At 37.5% G+C, this 26,388-nt stretch overlaps 1 protein-coding gene across 5 annotated transcripts in view; it reads left to right on the top strand.

Annotated features, from left to right (window-relative positions):
* The window catches only part of LOC133528258 (maternal protein pumilio), a 476,367-nt gene that overhangs the window by 155,777 nt on the left and 294,202 nt on the right, over positions 1-26,388 (top strand). The window lies entirely within an intron of this gene.

Below are 26,388 nucleotides of genomic sequence, written 5' to 3'. Positions count from 1 at the left end.
AATATCAAAACGTGGCGCCATATCTCGAAACGTTGCCGCCATAACCTTTGGCCCATGCTCTATTAGATGGCGCCACGTTTCATTATTATCACAAAATATACGTATCAGTGGAAGGATAAGGATTTACTTCGTTTTTTTTTATGCCAATAGGGATATACTGCAATGTTCTGCTTCCAGAGAGCAGCACTATCACATCACATAAACCATAGAGTATGTAATGTAGAGTATGTACTATGACATTGATACGTCAAAGCGGTTTGTTTACAGAGGTTTACCGCGAATCACGTAAACCGAAATTTCGTTATCTGGTTTCTTTATCGCTCGAATATGCAAGAGTGATATACAGGCAGATAACAAAATTTCGATTTTCGTGTTTCGTGGCAAGCCCTCAAAACTTTGTAGTGGCGCCCTCTACGCACAGATTTGCGTAGTATCCCCTATTGATCCCATTCCCAGGATCGAGATTATCGAGGATCAAAAACTTGTATTGGATCAAAAAAAAAATCTGGCTAGAAAAGCCACAAACTTTTCATATACTAGTTTTTTTATGCCAATGGATCCATTCCTATCCAGTATCAATACTTTCCTAGGGGTACTTACGGTAATGTACTAAAAAGCATTGACGTATTAAAAGAAGAGGACACCCAATGCGAAAGAAATATGTCAAAATATAAGGTTCGAACGAGAATGCTTTTTCTGTCTCGGCCGAGAACGAGACCGAGACCGAGATTAGATGGTACGGAACCCTCCATTATGCGTTGCCCGACACGCACTTGGCCGGTTTTTCTAGTACGGATGTGCACAAAAAGAGGAAACGTATTTTTTCAGCGTTATGGTCCGTTAAATTGTGACAATGCTCGTTGTTTAACTGGTCAGTTAGTGACTTGTTACTAAGCTAAGCCACATTAAATGAAAATCAACCTATGTCCAGCGATTGATAATAAACATAGATGACGAACTAGCTCTGCAAAATGACCCCACACACATTGTGCCGAAGCGGGCGGGGCGTCAACTTTGTGCCGCTGAGCTATTTAGTTCGCAAATGGCGGCCTGTTGTGACAGTCATAGTAAAAAGTATTAAAATTATATCTTTAATAAAAGATATATGCCTTATTATGCAGATAAATGATGTGCTAATCGTTCCAACAAACACTGGAAAAAATATGGGATTACCTTTCACGTATAGTTTATCTAGGATCATATTATTTTCATTTCTCTTGATCAAAACAGATTTTCTATGGGGATGATGTTATGCATTTTAAACAATCGTTGATATTAAGAAACTTTCATTTTAAATTTGTGCAGGTTGTGGTTTTGATAATTTAAATTCGTGATAGTAAATACAAATCGTCGTTGTAGATGGCGCTTTTTACGTGTTTATTTTTACTAAGGCCTGGTATCTCGCTGCTATTTATAACTTTTCGATAAATTGGCGGACGGCTGGACCGATTTGGCTAATTTTGATATTGGAATATTTTTAGGTCCAGGGACGGTTTGAACGGTGAAAAAATATGGAAAGAATGCGAGGAAAATAGTAAAAACAATAATGATATTTTCCCATACAAAATATTCCTACGACGTTTTCAATACGATTTCTACATGTTTGCTCTGATCAAGATGAAAATTGAAATCCAAGATGGCGGGCGTTTTTTTTTATTATCTAAATTTGATGTTTGATCTAAAATTCGTTATAAAGGTCCTCTCGGATCCTCAGATATCGGTTTTCATCTTAAGCGCATGAAAAATTCTGAAATTCTACCCTGTGGTTTTATAAAAATATTTTGATTTCATATTCATAATAAAAGGCCTCTCAGATCCTCAGATATCGGTTTTCATCTTGATCAGAGCAAAATTTAAAAATCCCAAATGCCAGCTGTTTTTTTCCGATATTGACCTATCAAATTTACATTAATTTCTATCAGACATATTTCTGTGCCACTTAACTAAATATCACAGGTGCCCGATATAAGATGAACGATACAATGTATTAATTGGTTCGGAGGCCCAATTGCATTTAAACACGTGCGACAAACGAACAAATAACAAGCCTGTATATTAATACACTTTAAAATAAAATAATAAATTATCATACAAAAATATTGCATTTAAAACGTTCTATATCGCATGAAACCGTCTACTTCGAGTCGGTTTCCATTGTCATATATTTGTAAGTGTCAACGCTACAGCCAATCACAGCGCCTTATTTTATAATGCACCAATCATAGTTTAGGAGGTTTAAATTGGCTAATCATGGTCAAACGAAGTTACGTCGAAGAAAACAAGACCCGAGTTGCAATTGGTCCGTTATGAGTACTGCGTGTTTTAATAGTGGGGCCACTTTTACGCTGATATTTTGTTTGACGTTAGTCTTCCATGTTTTTTTTGTTCGCTGCCTATGTCTCAACAACCACACCGCGAGTTTCGTCAAAATTGCATAGAAGCATCCGCAAAGTTAGCATGAAATTACGTCCAATATTTCACAACAGTAATCCGCCACAGGTATTGTTTTGCACTCAGTACCCCTAGTGTAACTAAATTCGATTTTGAAACGTGACGTACGCGTTTGCGTTTAGTCTCATTTTGTATGGGTTTTTGAACAGCGCGCCAAGCGGGACGTTTTGGAAAGTCAAAAATCTCATACAAAATGACACTTAACGCAAACGCGTTCGTCACGTTATGATGTCGATCAAAGTTACACTAGGGGTACAGATCATAGAAAGTACTAGATGGCTGACGGAGGCGTGGCGCGTGTGGCCATACCGGCCCGCCATAAGACAGTAGCAAATTAGCTGTCATTGAATAATGTGCGCGTCAATTTTATTGAAATGCCGAATTATAGCGTTATTTTGTGTCGAAATAGGAGTGCATCCAAAAACTATAAGGATCATGGAGTTACATAGTACATTTTTTTTCACGTATTAGTCAATAAAACCACACATTTTAACAAATAAATCCAGTGACATATGATTTTTCTGAGTCAGACCATGTTGTCATACAAACGCGTGGCAATTTGTCTATGCATTCTACATTGACGCTTTGGCATGGAAAACTATTTGTAGTGTCCTTAGCAACGGCGCAATGCATTAAACCGCTAACGATATTTACAGGGACATTATTGTTTCTTGGTACGACCGCCAACCGCTCCTTTCAATGACGCCGCGAAGTAGAGTGGTGCTCGTGCATATAATTGATCTTTGAGCGTTATCGATAAAAATGTTTGGATATAGTGTATACACACATTAAAAATAATTACTTTCATACGAAAGTAATTATTTTTCAAGTAAAATTTTACAATTATTTTATATGCACCTAATGTTTAATTTAATACTTATTAATTTGGATTAAAAATCGAAAAGGTAAGCCAAAAAATAAACTGATTTAATTAAGTAGGTACAATTGTACAAATGATTTATTTCAGAAATAAAATAATAACAGTATTACATTTATGCTGGCCCCCACACTAGGCATAGCCTGTCCTGTGGTAGATAATACGGTTTACAAGTAAAAAAAAAAAACAATACTACAATTGAAAATATTAATACACAATTATTTAGAGTAAACAATTGAAAAAGAAACGGTGGTGAATGGAATTTACAGAGGTACAGTTTACAGTATGTCAAAAAAGAAATATGTTCATGATTGCAATTTTTTTCAGTTTCCCGAAAAATCCCAGTATTAACGAAAAATGGATAGATGCTACAGGAAGAGGGCCCTGACTGGTTTACGAGCGAGAAAAATGTTATTTGTTCGGATCATTTTCAAGAAAAATGTTTCCAGTTACAGTTACAGATAGAATATAAATATGTTTAAAATAATAGTATATTGTATACTTAGTCGATCCACAAGTTCTATCAGAAAGATTTTTACTGATAATTATGATTACTGTTTCCTTATTATTCGTACATATGATATAAAAGCTTATTTAATGGTGTATACTACTTACTATATAACATGCTGGAATTGCTTTCAATTGGTGACGAAATATGCTATAATAAACTGAAACTATTTTTTTAATGAAGCGCTCGTGTTTAACGACAGTCCGAAAGTAAACAATTTAAACAAGCATTACATCAAATAATGACTAAAATTTAAACCAATTTGATTAGTTAAGCATAAACAAGCTTTCGCATCATGGTACATGTTTTTTTTTTTTAATTAAAGGCTTTGTATTACATTTTATCAGTAAAAACCTTTGTGAGAGAACTTATGGCTCAACTAATATACCTTACACGTACCTTACAATTCTTAGCTCGTAAATAAGGTAAAAAATTTAAAGGAATATAAATTAAGTCTATGGCAATTATTACTTAAAACAAAAATGTCAAAACTCTAAGGTCATGTTACTCATGTTCAGAACATGTAAAATATCGATAGCTCTATCGAATTGTCCTCACTCTAGTGCCGCCGCTCTAGGCTCCTACACCGCGCGGTTTGGCCAATCACAGCGCGTGAGTTGGTTGTCTGGCCACGCCTTTAATGATGTGGTGGGGGACAGTTGGAGACAGCGAGACTCGTTGAAATTATGCTTCGTTATAAATCTCCTTACTTCTTATATCTATGGTTTTGTACTTACCTACTGCTTTACCTTTTCCCGTAAATAAAAATATATTAAGTATCAAAATATCCAGTGTTATCTTACACCCACATCAAGAATAACAATACAATACAAATGCTCTTTATTGCACACCTCAATACAGAAACAACACAATTAACAATATACACTCATTTATTAATTCTTCCGCAATAGCAACAACAACAAAACGAAAATAACCAAAGAACAAGTGGCAACCGAGCCTATCCGATCCCAACACCGTATTTGATAAGTAATTGGCTTAAAATGTGAGTACGAAACCAATCAAAATCGCATAAAACGTCACACCACGCGGGCGATGCAACCAACGGGTGGCTTAGAAACGGGCGCTCGTGCGCGGTAAATTCAAATCCACCAATGATAACTCATTGCCTAGTCTCGGTCTCGGCAAGAATCTCGGCCCATTTTGGCCGAGAACCAAGACCGAGATCTCGGCCAAAATGTTAATGTTGTTATGTTCCATTCCATGAGAAGGAGCAGATTCCCCATAATATTCTTTTAAACAGTTTTCAGTCTCTTTAATAGTTTTTCCACGTAAAAAGTAATGTTTAATTAACACACGAAATGCGCTTTTCTCCATTTTCCAACAATTTTCCGATCGTATTTGACATATGCCTCAACAACTTTTTTATTGCCACGCCTTTAAAAACAAAACTGCCAGCTACCAAGGAGTTCAGAATTGTAATTAAAAAGTTTATATGTTAAAATGATTTTTGTTCTACATAAAGTCACTGACTTCTCAAACCGCCCTCGTACATACTGTATTTTCAAATTATTTGTTAACTGGGTGAATCAACTTTTTTTGTTTTGTTATCCTGTCCCGTTGTCCAAGGGACAACTGTGGCACAGTTTGCTTGAAGAGACGTTGTATGCCGTTCTATTAACATGCTTAGTAGGGGGCCCATTATGGACATTGGTTATAACGACCACAAAAACGCAAGTTTAATACATTTAAGTACCATAAAATCAGTATTTCAATGAACTTTTGTCCCCTGGACAACTAATCGTAACCATGGCAACGAGTGACGCTAAAAAGTTGATTCTCCCAACTATTACAGTTATGACTACGGTTACTAAGACATAATAATAATACGCTTAAATCTTATACCTTTAAACGAGCAATTCTTTTTTTTTTTAATTGAACACAATGCAAGTTTACAGTGTCAGACCAATTCACTTACATGCTAGGAAAACATAAATTATCAAGAATAATGAATTAATAAAGCTGAATCAAAGACATACAAAAATATAAAAATCATGCGCATAAATTGTCAAAACTAATTAAAATTGACATTTTACTTGCACTCTAAGAAAACAAGAAAATAAAATCAGGAATATGGTAAAACAATATAAATAAAATAAATTAAATTAAATGTCAAAACAGATAACATAATTACCTTATACAATGTCAGTCAATCAAATCTATGAAAATTTAAAAATTTTCTACCAATTTTGCACAAGTGTGCTAAACGATCGGCGAACATGTCAACGTCATCGTGCCGAGTGAGCATCAAATGAAGCAATGCTAAAGCACGCGTGGTAGGTGCGTGCCTCGCGAAACACGTTCGAGCGGACGGCCGCAGCAACACACACGGCCGGCGGCGCGGAGCAATCGCCCCGTCCACATCCCGCGGTACCCTCCTAGGAACCAACAACCCTATCTTCTCTAACACCTCTGGGCTATCAACTTGGTGGTGAATGATTGAGAGATAGTGCACCAGGAGCAACAACTTCCGCCTCAATGCGAGCGTGTCAAGCCCAACCATCCCCGAAATAAAAATGGAAGGGTAGAGGTACGGGTAATATCCATAGGCTTTTTTATACAACCAGCGTGCAAATTTCCGTTGTATTTTTTCAAGCATTAGGGAATACTTGGCCTCATATGGATCCCAGACAACCGCACCATACTCCAACTTACTGCGCACGTATGAGTTATAGAGCACCTTAGCCACTCCAATGTGAAATTGCTTGGATATTCTCATCACAAATCCTAAGGTTTTACTGGCTTGCTTGCTAATACTAACAATATGCGAATGAAAGTCAAATTTACTGTCTAATATTAAACCCAGTTCTCGAATTTCATTAACTTTCTCCAAGGAGGAACCCGCTAAGCTGTACTCAGTTTGGAGAGCAGAACGTTTACGCGGGAAAGTTATCGCCTTACACTTTTTAACATTAAAGGGAAGTCGGTTTCTCTCACTCCACCTGGCAGCAGCATCAATATCAGCTTGCAACGCTGCACTGTCGCTAATACTACGAATGCCTTGGAACAGTTTCAGGTCATCAGCGAAAAGGAGACAATTAGCAGTACTGATTGTGTCAGGCAAGTCGTTAATCATAAGAAGAAAAAGAGTGGGCCCCAGGGTACTGCCCTGACTCACACCAGATAGCGTACAGTAGTCACTAGACTCGAAGCCACCCACCCTGACGTACTGCTGCCTGCCACACATGTAACTAGCAAAGAAATCTAATAGCTTTGGTGTGAAGCCCGCCAGCGCCAGTTTGCTCAGCAAGATGTCGTTGTCGACCAGGTCGAATGCCTTACTGAAGTCGAAATACGCAGCATCGACCTGGTGCCTCTCATCCATCTCCTTGCAGACATAGTCAGCAAGGGCAACGAGATTCGTGACTGTAGATTGCGACTTACGGAAGCCGTGCTGACTGGGGTGCAAGCGATCAGCCACCTGCAGACTTATATGGCAGTTAAGCATGATTTCGAATATTTTACCAAACACCGGAAGAACAGCTATAGGCCTAAAAGAAGTAATATCTGTATTGTTACCATCCTTAGGAACCGGTGTCACCCTAGAAGTTTTCCAGCGTTTTGGATAGGCGGAGTAATTGAGTGAGAGGTTATATATGTGCAACAAAGGTGCAATCAAGGTATCAGCACAATCTTTGGCCAGAAACACTGGGATGCCATCTGGCCCGCCAGATGAGCTCGGTTTAAGGTTGCGAATGGCCGCCCTAAAATCAGACTCGGAGAAAAAGGGAATAGAAACTGACCTCGAGTCACCAGAAATGTATGCAACTCGCGCCGCGGTTACCGCATCCAGGCTTGGTCTATCCTGCTGAAACCCTGTGCTGAAATAATTAGCGAAGGCATCCGCAGCGCCCTGACCACTTACTACATTTCCATCGATAAAGAATGACTCGTTGCTGTGCTGTCGTTCCCTTTTTTTGTCTTTGACATAATCCCAGAATTTTGCCGGACAGTTAACAATACCACATTGTACATTTTGAATGTAAAGTTTATATGCTTCATCAGTTAAATATTTCACTTGTGATCTATAGTATTTGAACATATGCCTGTTAAAGTCTTTGCCCTCCCGCCTGAAGCGTTTCAAGTGAAAGTATTTTAATTTAATATTACGTATGATCTCCCCTGTGAACCATTTTGGGTATACGTATGTAGAAAGGTTATTACAACGGTTTTTCAGAGGAACAAATTGATTAATGCACGAGTAAAGTTTAGCATACAGGATTTCAGTAGCACAGTCGACATCAGTAGCGGCCAGGAGATCGGCCCAATCAATAGCGGCTAGGGCCGAATAAAGCATTTCGTAGTCGGCCTTTCGCCAGTTCCAGTCAGGGCAGGAAGCGGCGCGCGGGCGCGGCGGCACGGACGGCGGAGGCATGCGGCATGGAAATGTCACCAAAATCGCAAGGGGAGGGTGGTACGCGTCCATCGGGACTAGCATTTCATCAGAGCCGGCATATACCGACAGCCGTTTCCCATCTAAATCACTCAGCACGAGATCTAACATGCCCCCGTGGTCGTTAAAAACATTATTATACTGAGTCAATTAACATTTTGAGTCAAGTCACAAAAAATATCAAAATCATTTTTTACATTAGACGAACATGAATTAAGATTAAAATCGCCAAACAAGAGGAAACATAAGTCAGGATAAGTACATACAGCATTTTCAACACATGTCAGGACCTTCGTATACTGCTCAGCATTATAGCTTGGAGGTAGGTAAACGACACAACACAAAAATTTCAAATCCTTATAAGTAATTATTGCAAATAATAACTCCATATTTGCGGTAAGCCCATCGATGTCATGAAGGACACGCATTGAGTAGCGTTAGCGTGCGGCGAGCAGCACCCCGCCCCAGCAGGCATCGCCCGCGCGGTCTCGGCGCGCCACACGCCACCCACTGGGGAAAAGTTCACCATCGCGTACGGAGCTTGTCAGTAAGGCCAATGATGTCAAACTTACAAATGGTAACATTTTTAATGAACACGTCAGTCTTAGATCGCAATCCCCGAACATTTTGGTAATAAAACAGACCTTTTTTATGCCGGGGGCGGGCCACTGACGTGGCTTTATACTGATGGACTGCTAATACTGCTATGGCTTCCATTTAATGATAGATAGATAGATAAATCATTTATTTGGCAGCTGCAAAAACAAACAATATAAAGTTTAAATCATCATAAAGAACACAAATTATTACAGGAACAAAATAAAAATGGCACAAAAGAAAATTGAGACAGCAAAATAGGAATAATTAATAAACAATAAAATAAAATAAAAGTACCTACCTACATACTGTGTACTTTGCAGCAGGACAAAAGGGTCACGGCTCAGTGATACTCTTCACTCTTTCGAGTAAAGCACTGGTTTTCTGCCGGAACCCAGGTCACAACAGATGTAAATACATTAAATAAAATGAGGGTATGTGTGTGTTACATGTTTTAATTAATAAATATGTATATATATATATATATAATACTGAGATAATAGATAAGTCGGCAAGGGTGTGAACAGTGTGTAGGCCCCCTAGTCCTCGTGACTGCCATCTCCACCATGTTAAATTCTGAAATCTGCGACCAAAAAGCCGTATGGAATACCAGCGGTTTGTTTTTCGAGGAGAATCTTTTTAAAACTATGTTTAAATTATTTTTTTGGATTTTCAGCTCTCTCAAAGGCGGGGGTATATCATTCCAGCATTTGGTCGCAAGATAACGGAAACAACCGGTAAAGGCAATTGTCCTATGAGGATGTACTTCTAAAAGGCAACGTCGAGTAGATCTTGTGCCGTGTTGAGTGTGAAAAGAAGAAATGTTAATTTTCGAGTGAAGATACATTGGTGACTTGCAATTTTTAATGGTTTTCTTGCCGTACAAACATGAGTACAAGCACCAGGCTCACTGAACCGTATCTTCTTTTCTCGTTTTCTCATTGCAGAGGATCGCCACCGCATGTAATCTGTTTCCATTTCATGCGGTGATAAGCCGGGTGGACTACACGGTGCAGACTGCCGCAAGAACTCTTCATAGCATTCGACTATCTCACACATGCTCCAACTCGAGCATGTTTGCCATTCATTCGGTTCGGCCTAAATTCATGTGTTTCTCCGCATCATGCCACCACATAATATATCCGAAGAATCTACCAATGGCATGTTGTGAAGAGCTAAGTGGCGATATTGAGCTCTCTAAGAACGGAGGGGTTTGTTCTTTTAGCTGACCAAGGTATAATCAGCAGTCTTCGTTAACACCACATCTGAAAAGCGCCAACCTTTGCCACTTCACACTTTTTGAGGCCCTATGTTTCGCCACCATACTGGAATATTGAAAAGACGAGAGCTTGTATCAAGCGCACTTTAGTTGCACATCAAATACCTCTGTTCCTGCTCTGTTCATCCAGATCCTGTCGAGATTCGCCGTAGCAATCTTAGCCATGCCAACTCTGCGGCGTACCTCTGTAATAGATCTTGGGGTGGTTGACCTTAAGACTTCTCTAGAACTTTCATCTTTAATTTTCTTCAGAAAAGCCGCCACATCGATGTATATATTTTTGTTATTCCTGTCAGGCAGGCAATAATAGTAGCACAGTTTGTAACAAGAACTTTTGTACCAAGTCATATTATCATTCTTGTTGGAAAGGGCTTATAACTACTACAAAAATGTTTGGTTATTTGAAAGCCCCAGTGACCCAGGTGATTATAACCATAGTAACGAGTAACAGGAAAATGTTGCTTCACCCATTTACAACTTTCACATTTCCGTGGGGTAAGCTTTTGCGCGGTCCGCCAAATTGACAGTGAATCTACAGAGGGCGTACCGCGAACCGCGAACCACGTTCGTCGTGTTGCCTCTCTATCGCACTTCTAAATTCGTACGTAGACCCTCAGTGTTGTCACTCAGTCTCTCTTTCTATTTCTCGACATTTTTTGGCACGAGTTTTCGATAATAGCCGCAACATTAGTCAGTTAGTTTTCCTTTTCTGTTCTGATGATATCCCATAGTCCCATGGTACATGAGCCCTGTATTTTCATTGCCTAGTTAAGTATTTTTATGACGGAGCATTCTGCCTTCGTATGTGAGGCAATGTGAATTCACTTTCAAATCCTACTTTATATCGCTCCCTCATTTATCTTGATGCTTCAGCAGATTAAAGCACCGATTAAAGTAACTGAGGATTACTCAGTTACTTTAATCGGTGTATCATATCGTTTGAACAACTGGCTATTACTCTGTTTCATTGAATTAATCCATACAACTACTATTTATTTGACAACTGTAACATATATATATATAATACAAAAAAATCCATATTTTATTCCAAGTACCAACTTCGAATAGCCAATTAACAACACTCAAGGTCACGCCGATTTCACGCCGATCATTTATCGGCGGCGGTGGCATGGCAAAAAAGCCCGGCGGCGGCGGCGCGCCGGCGCGGCGCACTCGTCTATTCCCAGATACACAAACTCTTTCACTTGTTCCACTCTTTCTTGACCAATCAAAATTTCACAGTTTGTCATATATTCTCCCTTTCCAAGTACCATTACTTTCGTCTTGCTTGTATTTATTTTCATTCCTTCCCTTTTAAAAGACCCATGCGTTCTAGTTACCATCTCCTGCAACTCTTCACCCGATGAAGCTAGCAATACCAGGCCATCTAAAGAAGACATTTGTCGAGTACTCCACTCATTCTCAGTCCACATTCATAATTTCTCAAATGATTCAATGCAAACTACTGTCCATGAGTAGATAAAACAGCCACGGTGCCGCTTCACATCCTTGCCTAACACTCTTTTCGATGCTAAACCACTCAACTGTCCGTTTACTCTCACACAACCCCTGGAACAGAGCGGTTCAAAATACTAAGTACATGTGTTTATAGTGGTGGACCCACGTCTCGTCCATAGTTACAAATCTGTCCAAAAAGTCTAGAGTATCGGCTTCATACAGGCCTAGACATTCACGTGAATTAGTACGGCGAGCGATTTTTTGTTCCACTGAAAGAAGCCTCGGGACCCATCTCGCCGACACCTTGGAAAAACTTAATTCGTTGACTATAATATTTTGAATTCTTTCATAAGAGATGCCTACGAGGTCAGCTATTTCCCGCACCTTTAATCGCCGGTCTTTCATTATCATTTCGCATATAATTGCCACATTGTCCGTGTTAGTCACCGTTTTTGGCCTCCCGGGACGAGGGTCATCTGCGATACTATCTCGTCCACGCTTGAATTCAGCTGCCCATTTTTTCACCATCGTATATGATGGACAGGATTGCCCTAATGTACTTTGCATATCATCATAAATTTGCTTCGGTGTCAATCCTTTTTTATGCAGGTATTTAATCACAGCACGCTGCCCTTATTTCTTCCTTTTCACGATATCTACCGACACGTAACTTTAAATATGCCGTAAAATTGCTTTTAAATATAGTATATAATGACAGTTCAAAATGGCAGCAGAAAAAAGAAAAAAGTTTTTTTTTTAATTGGCCAGGCCGCGAATTTTTCAATCCACCCTCGTAGTTATAATAATATTAATTCACGCAACGATGCATTTACACTAAAAGTTTTAGCTTGAAATATCGAATACGTCTAGTTTTTGCGTTTCGACTCGTTTTTATAAATGTGGGTATCTCGGTAGGATGATAAAATCTAGTCAATTAAGTGAATTTCTAGATAATATCATTAGTTTTTGCAATATGTGCAACTAGTTGTTGGATAAATCGATAAAATAAAACTATTTCTCGTTCATTTTCTTATTTCTGAAAAATATTCTAATTTTATTCGAATATCTAGTCAGAAAAAAATCGAATATTCGAATACTTGAAAGTTTCGAATATTTGCAATCCCTAATAGACACTGCTCACGGACACGATATCTCGGACTGGTTGGGACTAGTGCGAGCGCGAGTGCCCATACGCTTGAGACACGCACAGTTAGGTAGGTAGGTAAGCGCCCCGACCCAGCCCCCGAAGAATATATCTAAGACCGTTTTGTATAATCGTTTGTAAATTCATGCCACCTTACGTATGTTTGAAAACATGTTTCTTTTTGTGTAGATGTTGTGTGGTTTTTAGTGCCATTTGATAGGTTTGGGTCTAAAACGGATAGTGCAATGGAAATTGTGTAACTGGGGTAATCCGTTTAGAAGGTATAAGGGATTTTCGATAGTGAAAATTGACAAACGTAAAATTTTGTATGTTTATGTTCTGTAAGCTTTTTGTATTGTAATAGTAGTCAGGTTTATCATTTTGTTTTGTAGGATAATTGTACATGAGAATGCGAATTTATTATACTTTAAAATATAATACTAGTGCATTTCGCCAATGTCGAAATCGTCGTAAGATATTTTCTGTGACAAATTTCATTCTCAATTCTCAAAAATAAATTAAATAACTAGATACGAGGGGCACTACCAAGATAGTTTTTAGTGTATAAGCCATAGTTGACAACCCTAGAGCGACCGCCGAGCGTAGGTATGAAAAGTGAAGTACATACATGTGATTGACTTCAGTACCTATCTGTTTTGTGGAATTGTTGTCATAATTAAGAAATAAAGCCTATTTTGGCGGAAAAGACATTCTTACGGTCTTCAAACACGTATACCTTCGAATTTAATATTCTTTCGATACATAAAATAGCTCACTTTATGAAATTAAATGTTGATAATTTCATTTAGTGATTTGTTTAATTTTAAAAATCTTTAGCGTAAATTATTATATTTCCTATTAGCCTAAGCTGCAACATAATAATTATACAAATATTTAATTTTGCTTTCGATAGGTGCTTGCTAGCTGAGGATTCGTTTGGATGACCTCCGTTCGGATGACCTGGGTTTAATTTTATCCGAATCCAATAAGCAATGTGGTCTAGATCCTTTAGAAAAAATAAGCATCTGATGTGCCGAGTGCGGCATGCGCACCCAAAATCGATAAGACATTATTGACACGTCTGAGAAGCCGCTGATATGTACACGCGATCGGCCCGATGCTATCACATACAGGCAGTAATGGTAACTGTAGTTAAGGTGTATGTTTATTGCTTCCTCAAGCAAGCGCCGTGGAAACACGCCCGGAGATAGTCGCTCGTTACAAGCACGAGTAAACTTCTTCCTTAAGATGAAAGCGATACGTTTGAATCTTGTCAAGCATTATCGAAATTAATGTTTTTAATACAGTTGCTCAAAGAGTGCTACATTAGTAGCTTTTTAGCGTTCGCAAAGTTGGTTTTTGGGAACTATTGATTTTACTTTTCCAGCTTTTTTAAATTTATTTCGGACCGTAATCCGTACGTCCACACCAAAGAGTTTGGATATTCAACAACTATATATATTTATTTAAACGTTTATTAGCAGTGATGGGATTTTCCGGTGCAACACCTTGGGATACCAAGTAGAAAACGTAATATGCATATGACGAAAATTCCCGCATTTCGTTTAAAAAAAATTATATCTATATTATAGGTATACTTAGATAGGCAGCTCAAATTAGGAATATACTCGTAAACTAAATCTTTATCAATGCATTGAATATTTTTTACTTTAATTTAATGTAAACTTGTACAGTATTTTTAGTAGATATCCATAAAAAGAAAACTTATGTTTTTAATGAATTGAATGATGAAGTATGATTTTTAATTTATGTACCCAAATTTTGTATTTAATACCCAAACTGTATTTGATACCTAGGCCAAGTTTAAACAGAGTTTTACAACCTATCTTTTGTAATTGCTGAAAGTATATATATCGAATTTTCATAATAATAAACGCCCTGGCGGCATTCTAGGTTAGGTATTTTATAATGTCTTTGTATGCATTTTTTTATGTTTTGGTATTTTATTATTATATGCATATTATAAAAATTCTATACTTAAGAGTTAAGACAAATAAAGAAAATACTAACGCTTATTATATGCACAATGCACATACACTTATTTTCCGAAAATATTTATTTTACGCGACAGAATGATACTAAAATTTGCTGAATGTAATATAGCCAGTAACTTATTCAACAATATAAGGTGAGAGTCAGAATGGCGGGTGTACCTAAATAAAATCAAATGAAAAGCATACCATATTTTTGTACCTAATTTGTACTATTTAGTACCTCGTTTAAAAAAATTTGTACCTCACGGTACGTAAAGTTATGATCAAAAAACAGGTCACCCGCCATCCTGACAGTCAGAATGGCGGGTGTACTTTATTACGCTATGTTCCCGTGGTTATTGATAAATTCTATAAAAGCCAAATTTTTGTACCTTTTTTGTACCTTCATATTCAATTATAATATGAGTCATTTTATTTGTGCTTTCCAAGTTTTACTCATTTTATATTTTGCTTGCTATTACAATGTTGCAGGCGTTATAATTTTTCAAGTTATCGATTTAATTTTTAAGAAAAAACGCTAAGGTACAATTATTTTTATTACGCCAGGATTTAGTACCTTTAATGTTTAATCTGTTAAGTTCAAATAACTCAGAAAATCATGTCTTAAAAAAGGCTAGGCGCCAATACTCCATACTCTCTTCCAGTACGCCACTTGCCCCGATCCTGATCTAATCGCATCCAGAAGTGTCCCGCAATTTTCCGAATGTCGTCCACCCAACGAGCCAACGGACGCCAGGGGCTTCTTTCATCCGAAAGCGGCCACCATTCCGTTGACATTTTAGTCCACCTGCTATCATTCTGCCTAGCAACATGTCCCGCCCAACACCATTTTAGGTTGGTAATGACGCAACCCACGTCTAGCACCTTGGTGCGACGACGGATCTCGACATTCCTTACTCGATCTTGAAGCTTGATACCGAGCATGGCGCGCTCCATGGCTCTCTGTGCTACACGGATTTAATGCACAGCCTCATTGGTGAGCGTCCATGTCTCGGCACCGTAGGTCATGGTGGGCAGGACACATTGATTGAAGAGGCGAGTTTTCGGGCATTGTGGAATGTTAGCAGGTCTCAGGATGTCCGCTAATTTATTAAATGCCGCCCAAACCAGCTGAATTCTCCTGGAGATCTCCTTCTGCTGGTGTGTTTTGTCAAATGATAGAATATGTCCAAGATACGAGTACTACTCGACCACCTCTAGTATTTCGTTCCCAACCTTAATGATTGGAATCGATTTACCGGGGATGTTCGTCATAATCTTAGTCTTAGACATATTCATCTATATTTATTATCATATTACTTTAATAAAGTACGAAAGCACGTTTCTGAACGAACTTTTAGAATCTAAATTAGTTGCAACCAAAATTAAATTATATTACAACCTCTTCTCAATCTCAATAATCAATCAGAACTCAATAGCAGTAGGTACTTGTCGCTAGATATGTAGATAAACTAAACTTATATATTCAGCGCTGTAGTCTAAATTGTCGAGTTACAGTTTAAAATACTAAAACACAATGCATTTCGGGGTAAAAAATGCTTAGTAAACAAAACGTTAAGCATGGAGTACAATGCCCACAATGTTGAAGACTTTTTAGTTTCTGCCAGTTTTTTGAAATATACAAAAAACACGTTCTGAGAAACTGCGGGCATTTTTTTTGGTTTTACAATTTATAAAATTGTCATAAGTAACCATATATTTCGCCTTTGATTTTGCCGGCGGCTCTTAATTCAGGTGGGGTGCAATCAATGATCATTTCTTCGTTAGTTATTTCGTCCGAACACATATTGAATTATTAGTGGTTAGGTATGGTAACTAAATTTGGACATAAGGAACACGTCGATCGTCCGAAAAATCTCTAGTTACATTTTTTTCTCGTATTTAAGTGCCTCTTCATCCTCTTCTAGCTCCTGAATTCCTCTTCTGTCCAACCCACATGTACTCCTCATATGTATTTATCGAGGTGTTAATCATCTTTTCATATCCGCTTAATGTGACTCAATCAGGATTCTAATAAATATATGCTTTAAATCTTGTTAGGGTTTATTTTTATCATTAATGGTTTACGAACTAGTTCAATGAACTACCAGCGACAACAACGGGTCTTTGCGACTTGCATTGTTCTTAATGAATGCAACTCGTGCGAAAACAGAAATCAGGTTAGCGCTGATGAAAGCCATTGCGTTAGCATTTAATATAGTTTTTGCATGTTTGAAAATCAGAGCACTTGTAGAGCAACAACGCTATCCGTTTATAATTGATGCTGCTTTCACACGACATGTCAAGATACCTATTTTATTTTTTAGTATGGTGAATATATTAATTTTGTACAATTTGACTATGTAACCAGTAACCTTGCGAAAACATTATCTCTATCCATATATGCATTCGCTCTATAACTGCCGGAATAATGCAGTACTATGCGGCTGTGGCTTCAAAAGCTTCTCCCCTATTATTTGTTCATTCACAGTTAAATTATAACGTAAATACAACTCACCTTTTCATTGTGATAGTTTATTTTATTAATTTCGCTTCATAATTGGAATAGTTACCGATTTTGCCACATTTTTTTTTCTTAAAAATGGCATCTTAGTAAAACCTGGTACAGTCGAGTTTACAAACATCTTTCCAATCCAACGTTCTAAATAGTACATTACTATAGAGGCCGGGAAACGAAGGTTTGCAGACTGCAGCCGAACGTAGCGAGCCTAATATGGATACGCAGCCGGGCAACTCCGTTTCTTGTCGAGATTTGTGGGGTTATTCCAGCGAACGAAAAAAACATAGAAGACACGCAATACTAATAACGGACCAATTGCAACTCGTCAAAGTTCAGGTCTTGATTTCTTCGACGTAACTTCATTTGACCATGATTAGCCAATTTAAACCACCCGCACTACGATTGGTATATTATAAAATGAGGCGCTGTGATTGGCTGTAGCGTTGTCACTTGAAAATACATGTCAATGGGAACCAGCTCTAAGTAGACGGTTTCATGCAATATAGACTAGTTTTAAATGCAATATTTTTGTATGATAATTTATTATTTTATTTTAAAGGCTTATTATTTGTACTTCTATCGCACGTGTTTAAAGGCAATTAAGCCTTCGAATCAATTAATACATTGTGTCGTTCGTCTTATAGGGCACCTGCGACGTTTAGTTGGGTGGCACAGAAATATGTCAGATGTAAATTAATGTAAATTTGATAGGTCAAAATTGGAAAATTACAGCTGGCATTTGGAATTTTGGATCTTACTCTAATCAAGATGAAAACCGATATCTGAGGATGCGAGAAGCCTTTTATTTACGAATTTAGGATCAAAATAAAAAAAATGCCGCATGTTGAATTTTAGAATTTTTCATCCGATTAAGGTGAAAATCTATATCTGAGGATCCGAGCGGCCCTTTATTATGATTCTGAAGTTATATTTGGTAAAAGCGCCCTCCATTTTGAATGAAACGTCCGACATCTTGAATATCTCCATTTTTGCTCTTATCACGATCATCATTCAAAAATCATCATATAAAAGCAAACACGGAGAAATTTATATATATCACAATGAAGGCTCGCTCGGATCCTTAGATATCGATTTTCATCTCGATCAGAACCAAAATGCAGAAATCCAAGATGGCGGGCGTTTGTTTAATTTTGACCTCATATTCATTATATTACATAAATATTTTAAACGGCTATTAAATTAATAAAATTAAATATCTATAATCATACAAAAAAAATGTTTGAGCGTCAGTATTTTAAAGGTAAAACTCATTTTGACCAATTTGAAAAAAGTTATGCCCATGGGCGGAATTAAAAAAAAAGTATTACGCCCGTGGGCTTAGTATAGCTCATTTCATGAAAATGTTATTTTTTAATACAGTTGCTCAGAAAGTGCTACTTTACGTAGCTGTTTAGCATGCGGAAAGTTGGATTTCGCGAAGTAGTGCTTTTTATTTTTCCACTTGTTTCAATTCATGACTACTTATTGATGAGTATTAATGTTAGTTTCCTTTAAAAGTCGTAATCCACATAAAAACCTACTGTTAATGTAAAAATAATAAATATAAGCATATTTCATATTTTATTACTTACCTCTTCATCATTATAACACGTTTATTTTTTAATATTGAATTTTGAAAAACCGTTCTTAATAAGTTGTCTGAATGGAACGGAATAGCTGCCGAAACGCCTGTCAAAGCAGAGGCGTTTTTTCTTACTGCATGAAGGTTTTGAAGAAGGCAATATTCAATATTCTTTGTTTATCATAATAAATTAAACTTTAATTTATAAAAGTATCATAAAATGTATTTTTAAAAGTAATAATTACAATTAATAATGTAAACTAAAACTTAAATGTGACTAAATTAAATCTAAAAATGGCCCCTGCGGCATAGTACCGAAGACGCTGGCAACATTTCCTCGCTGGATCGTTAGACTGATGCGTTGAGCGAGGAAGCTGCCAGCTCTTTGATCTCCTGTGGCGTCTCTGAGTCTCTTAGAAAGATCTTTGAAGAGACTCAGAGCGCCAGGGCCCCGCGGACCAAGGGTCTCGACACCGAATGGAATAAAATTGTACTCGGCGCCGATACCCCTGTATTTTCCTACCTTGGCGTTCTCCGCCGCCTCTGCCGCTGCCGCTGCCCTCACGGAAGTTCGGTGGAGATGTGACGGGGCTAGTGTGTCTATATTCAATATTGTTTTCATACAATTTAAATATACGATACACAAATAATCGTAAATACTCAGGGAATAATATTTCATATTTACAATTGTTTTTCTTACAGAACATGCAAAATAAATAAATAGTACCTGGGCGACCGAGCGTTGCTCGGTTATAACTATTTATTGTAATATGGTGGTGTATAGGTGATAATCTTAACTACATTTTTTTACTAAATTAAACTTGTCTAAAACAATAAAAAATAATAAAATATATATATAAAGTTGAACATATTAAAAATAAACAAAAGTTAGTCACCGGGCCAGATTCGAAACCGTAACACTCGTTTCTAGCAGTCTGCGTCTCAACCCGCTGGGCCAGACGGACAGTGGCCGGCAACACGAAATTAGCGACCATTTTCTGCGTCGAAAGAAAAACGCATGAAAACTCGAAAACACGCGTTTTCCCCAACATAAGACTAATCTAGATCGATTGTATACCCCCAAAAACCCCCATATACCAAATTTCAGCGAAACCGTTAGAGCCGTTTCCGAGATCCCAGAAATATATATACATATATATATACAAGAATTGCTCGTTTAAAGGTATAATATAATAGTACATTACGATACAAGTGCGAAAAATAGAAAATGCGAAACGAGTGGCGATAAATTAAAACACGACCGAAGGGAGTGTTTTAAATCGACACGAGTTGCGAATTACCTATTCGCACATGTATCGTACAACGTTTTACAGTACATATGGCCCTTTAAATGTTCGACACAGTAACGTAATATGCTACTTCTCGCACTAGTGCTATAAAGTAGCCCCATATGTACTGTAAATAAATATTATTGGACATTATTACACAAATCGACTAAGTCCCACAGTAAGCTATTATTTACATATTATATATATCGTTGTCTAAGTATCCTCAACACAAGCCTTATTAAAGGCTTGTGTTGAGGATACTTAGACAACGATATATATAATATGTAAATATTTATAAATTCTTAAATATATAGAAAACACACATGACTCAGGAACAAATATCCATGCTCATCACACGAATAAATGCCGTTACCAGGATTTGAACCCGGGACCATAGGCTTCATGGGCAGGGTCATTACCCACTAGGCCAGACCGGCCGTCCATAATATTAAAAATACTCGTGGTCGTATAAAAAAGTACTTTTTGATTTCATATTTTTTCGCAACTGTTTTAAAAAACGCCGTTCGATACACGTGCGGAAATGTCATTCCCGAGTCTTGCTCTTACCACAAGCCTCGGTACTCGTGAAGTAATGACATACTTTCCGCACTAGCATCGAAATGTACTATTGTCTGCAATGAAGTACTTTTGCATTATAACTAAAGTAATAATAATAAAATAGAGTTAATTTTTCATCTGAAAATTTCAACTATTTCGAATTTGGGCTATCCAACTTTGTAGTCTTTGACCTTTTCACCGCTTAGAATTTTTCATCGAGCGTGCTCGTGGCGCTGCCGGTAAGAAGTTACATGGAAGTCTTGTTTATTTTATTTATTATACTGCGGCGAAATGAGCTGGATATTTTACCTCTGTCGTATATATTAGACTACGGCGCACTGTGGGCTGAAAGGGTCTAGCAGGCTAAGCGAACAAGAAGTGCCCCAACGACGGATTTTGACGATGTTTCTGGTAGTGTACTGTTAGGTCCTAAGGACCCTCCATGCTTAACATCAGACCTCAATTCTCTTTTGTTTGCGAGTTATTCAGGATAACGTAAAATAATTAGGGTATCATTGAAAGTGTCATATTTTATAAACGATTCAAGTTACATGAACCAAACAAAATTATATTTGATAACAATAAAAAAAAACTACAAAATGCATATTTTTTACCAGCATCCTGTCCTTAAACTTCATTGCAAAAAATAAAAATATTTTTTTCCTTCCAATTTTTTTTAACTTTTCGTGGAGGTACACCTCCAAAAAAAATATGCATGAGTAGCCACTAATTCCCACTACATACACATATAAAAATATTTGCACAAATGTTCGTGCTTCATGTCAAAAAAACGATTCTCCAATAAATAGTTACTGGCATTATATGTACAGATAGAAGTACCAGTGCAGTTTGAAGATTAGTGTGTAGGTATACAAACTCTTCCAATAAACCTATTTGGAGTGCATCAACGATGACGTGTCAGCTTTGATAACATCTGACACATAATATTATCTGCATTTGTTTTTTGCATTTTGTAGTGGAAAATGGAAAACATTAAGTGCAAGTCTTGTAAAAAAACATTATAAAATATCCGTGGGAAACAAAAATGCTTAGAAACAGAGCAAGAGGCTGATTTATATAGCAAATGCACTAATATGTTAATTTGCATAAATGATTTATTGTGTGGTAAGTGTCGGCTTTTAGTGTATAAACATAAAGCAGTAGCATCAACTTCTGCGAGTACATGCACAACAATTGGCGATGCTGGCTCTTCGTCTGCAACCTCCGATGCATACTGCTTTATGTTTATACAATAAAAGCCGACACTTAATTTATGCAAATTAACATATTAGTGCATTTGCTATATAAATCAGCCTCTTGCTCTGTTTCTATGCATTTTTGTTTCCCACGGATATTTTTTAATGTTTTTTTACAAGACTTGCACGTAAAGTTTTCCATTTTCCACTACAAAATGCAAAAAACAAATGCAGATAATATTATGTGTCAGATGTTATCAAAGCTGACACGTCATCGTTGATGCACTCCAAATAGGTTTATTAGAAGAGTTTGTATACCTACACACTAATCTTCAAACTGCACTGGTACTTCTATCTGTACATATAATGCCAGTGACTACTTATTGGAGAATCGTTTTTTTGACATGAAGCACGAACATTTGTGCAAATATTTTTATATGTGTATGTAGTGGGAATTAGTGGCTACTCATGCATATTTTTTTTGGAGGTGTACCTCCGCGAAAAGTAAAAAAATAATTGGAACGAAAAAAATATTTATATTTTTTGCAATGAAGTTTAAGGACAGGATGCTGGTAAAAAATATGCATTTTGTAGTTTTTTTTATTGTTATCAAATATAATTTTGTTTGGTTCACGTAACTTGAATCGTTTATAAAATATGACACTTTCAATGATACCCTAATTATTTTACGTTATCCTGAATAACTCGCAAACAAAAGAGAATCGAGGTCTGATGTTAAGCATGGAGGGTCCTTAGGACCTAACAGTACACTACCAGAAATATCAAACTGGTATATTACCCGCCGTTTTTATGAAGTCTAAGGTAATAGCCATACTAAAGCCCGGAAAAACTCCAGATGATCCGGCTAATTTCAGGCCCATATCACTGTTAAGTGTTACTTTTAAGCTACTGGAGCGCTTGCTATACAACAGAATTAAGGATGAAGTGAATAAACATATCCGCGCTGAGCAGGCAGGCTTTCGTGCCGGTAGAAGCTGCTGCGACCAGGTTTTAGCGCTTAGTAGCCATATCGAAGCCGGATTTCAGCGAGGATGGAAAACTTTGGCAGCTTTCGTGGATCTAAGTGCAGCGTATGACACTGTCTGGGTTAGCGGACTGATCCACAAGGTAGGCAGGATTATTCCGTCTCCGAAAATCCTTCGTCTCCTGGGGAACATGATGGGGCCACGAAAGATTACCGTGCTCTTAGGCGACACAGCCAGTAAATACAAGCTGCTGAAGAACGGACTTCCGCAGGGTTCAGTTCTGGCTCCCCTCCTGTTTAACATATACACCAGCGACATGCCTCCCACTCAGAGTCATAAATTTCTGTACGCCGATGACATTGCGCTCACAATTCAGACCAAAAGTTTTGAAGCCGGCGAAGCTGTGCTCGCGAGAGACTTGGATGCTTTACATCGGTACTACACCAAATGGAGACTCCACCCGAATCCTTCAAAAACAGAGGTTACCGCTTTCCACCTAACAAACAGCCTGGCAAACAGAGAGGTGGATGTTACTTTCTGCGATCAAAAAATCCGCCATAATCCTAATCCGAAATACCTAGGAATCACGTTGGATAGGTCACTTACATATAGAGCACATATTGAAAACCTAAGCCAAAAGGTAAAGACACGGGTGAACCTCATAAATAAGCTGGCCGGGACTTCGTGGGGTGCTCGAACTGATGTTCTGCGGTCATCTTCTATGGCCCTTGTATATTCTCCGGCGGAATACTGTGCGCCAGTGTGGTATAAAAGCGCTCATACCAGCAAAGTAGATGTTCAGCTGAACCGAGTCATGCGAACGATATCTGGCAGCTTGCTACCTACCCCGACCAGATGGCTCCCCGTGCTGTCGCACATTGCTCCTCCGGACATCAGAAGAACTCAGGCTGCTGCACGAGAATGGGATAAATCATCCACTCAGGCACTGCCGATAAGAGAGACGCTGGACCACCTTCCTCGAGCGCGCCTTCCATCCCGCAAACCTATTTGGTCTGACTACCAGCTACAGGGCCAAGAGCCATTTAATGTTTCTGCGGAGTGGAGAAAGCAGTGGCAAGAACAAGATGGTGACTCCAACATAGACCCCACTAAACTGCCGACTGGCTTTAAAGAACAACGGAAGATTTGGGTCACTATAAACCGTATCCGAACGGGAGTGGGGCGCTGCAATCACAACCTCCACAGATGGGGAATTTCGCCGACACCAGCCTGTGACTGTGGGGAGCCTATCCAAACAATCGCTCACATCGTAGAGAAATGTCCTAAGAGGCGGTTTGCCGGAGGCATGCAAGACCTGATTGCCCTCACAGCAGATGCAAGGGATTGGCTGCTCAATTTAGATTTAAAACTATAATTATATGTATATTTCTTTTTTTTGTAAATCTTCATTCAGGAAAAGCCATACGATATAATAATAAACCAGAAATATCGACAAAATCCGTCGTTGGGGGCACTTCTTGTTCGCTTAGCCTGCTAGACCCTTTGGCTCTCATTGACATAGAAACCTAAGTTGTTATTTTTATGTTTTTTTATTGAAATATGTTTTGCCCAGCAGTGTTAGGTAACTTATGAATTTTAGGCGATTTTGAATGAAACATGTCGAGTTACGAATTACAAAAAAAAAGGAATGGAGCAGAACAAGAAATAATTATTACTCAAGAACCGCTAAACAAACCGGAATTACCTTGTAGGCTTTTTTTGCATACTACATACAGGGTGACCTTAGCCGTTGGACAAACCCTGAAATCCCACGTAGGATTACTTCTCAGGAATGCTCTGACGTTAATATTTTTTTAATTAGAACAAAACATAAAAATATTTTTTTTTTAACAAAAGTTATTTGCAATAATCGACAAGAAAAAGAAACACACTGTGTTAATCTTTAGTAGTGTTTTTGACAATTTGTTCGAAATTATTGATAAGGATGACATTTTTCAAAAATCAGTAGCTTATTAGTGTCATAAAAAATAATAATCAAAAAGGTCGAAGGAGGTTCCATACTCTTCTTTTGAGGATATTATCATAGGAGCTACTAGCACATACAGGCTGCTCTAAAGTAAACAATGGTAATTTGTTATTTTCTTCGAAACCGCTACATCGGTTGTTAGGATACTTTGTACACTGGTTCTAAATACCCTAATGCATATGTACATTTCGGCTTTTTCCAATGGCTAGGGACACACTGTATATCCGTCACGGGTGCGGTTTTTTTTTAAATCATTAATTGTTTCTATGGAAAAAGCACAAATCTAAGTCAACATTTTAAGATTTCTTTGATTGAAATGGGTTTTGCGTTGTGTGTTTATGCTAAGTTATAAGTTTTGGACGATTTTAATTGAAAACAGTAGTCATCATTTATTTTTTCAAAAAAGTGTATGACGGCGGAACAAAAAATTCAAAATATCTCATGAACCGCAACATATACGGTAATATCCTCGCAGACGGTTATTCTACGAATTATTTGTGATATTTTGGCATACGACATATACCCGTCACAGTGTGTTTTTTACACACTTTTATTTTGCTTCACCGCGTATCTTCTTTGTATATATATGTGCTTCAAATCTTGTAACATAAATTTGAACCACTTCCTGGTGTCTGTTTGAGATGAATTTTGGTATACTTAGTATGTTAACATGGAGCTGATCTGATGATGCAGTCGGAAGGTAGCCAAAGGAACTCTTCGATGGAAAAACGTAAACACAGTTTAGGGTCATTTGAAAGGTCTCAAGAAGTACTTAATAGACGTACAAAAATGAGAAAGTGCAGTCGGCAATAATAGTGTGTGTCAAAAATATTTTTGACAGGTACTTGTTTTAAATCATTAATTATTTCTATGGAAAAAGCACAAAAACCAAAGTCAACATTTTAGGGTTTTTTTTATTGAAATGGGGTTTGCTCAGCATTATTTTTCTAACTTATGAATTACATATTAGTTGTAATCAAATAAATAATAAATCGTAGCAATCAAATTAAAATATTTAATGCCGTAAAAGCACATTTCAAATTAAAACTGAATGTCAAAATATGGTCCATCAAATTAGTATTAAACAAATGAAATAAAAACGTAATTTTAACAAGAATATTACACAATAAAAAAATAGCTAAATTAATAAGACTAAATAAAACTGAATCATCTAAATCACTTTTGTCAGAGTTGAATTCGGAAATGGGTTCTATACAAGCCTCTGACTCAGGTTTGTGAAACTGAATTAGCTTTAGAGTTTCAGGAAAATACGCCTGCTTCTTCTTGGCATCCAATATCGGTCTTGTAGCTGTAATTAAGGGATCTGAAGATAAAAGAAGCATATTCAGAACGTCCTCATTTTTGCGCTTTTTCTATAGAATCAATTTTTTTTTTAACGTTCTTGTGACGGATATACATATGTAGTATGCAAAAAAATCACAAATAATTCGTAGTCCATCAGCGAGGATATTACCGTATTTGTTGCGGTTCTTGTGATATTTTGATATTTTGCTCTGGCTCCATACATTTTCTTTGAAAAAACATCATTG

Source organism: Cydia pomonella, chromosome 1 (genome assembly GCF_033807575.1).
Source record: "Cydia pomonella isolate Wapato2018A chromosome 1, ilCydPomo1, whole genome shotgun sequence".
NCBI lineage: Eukaryota > Metazoa > Arthropoda > Insecta > Lepidoptera > Tortricidae > Cydia > Cydia pomonella.
Note: the sequence above shows the minus strand (reverse complement) of the source record. Positions and strands in the feature narration are given on the sequence as shown.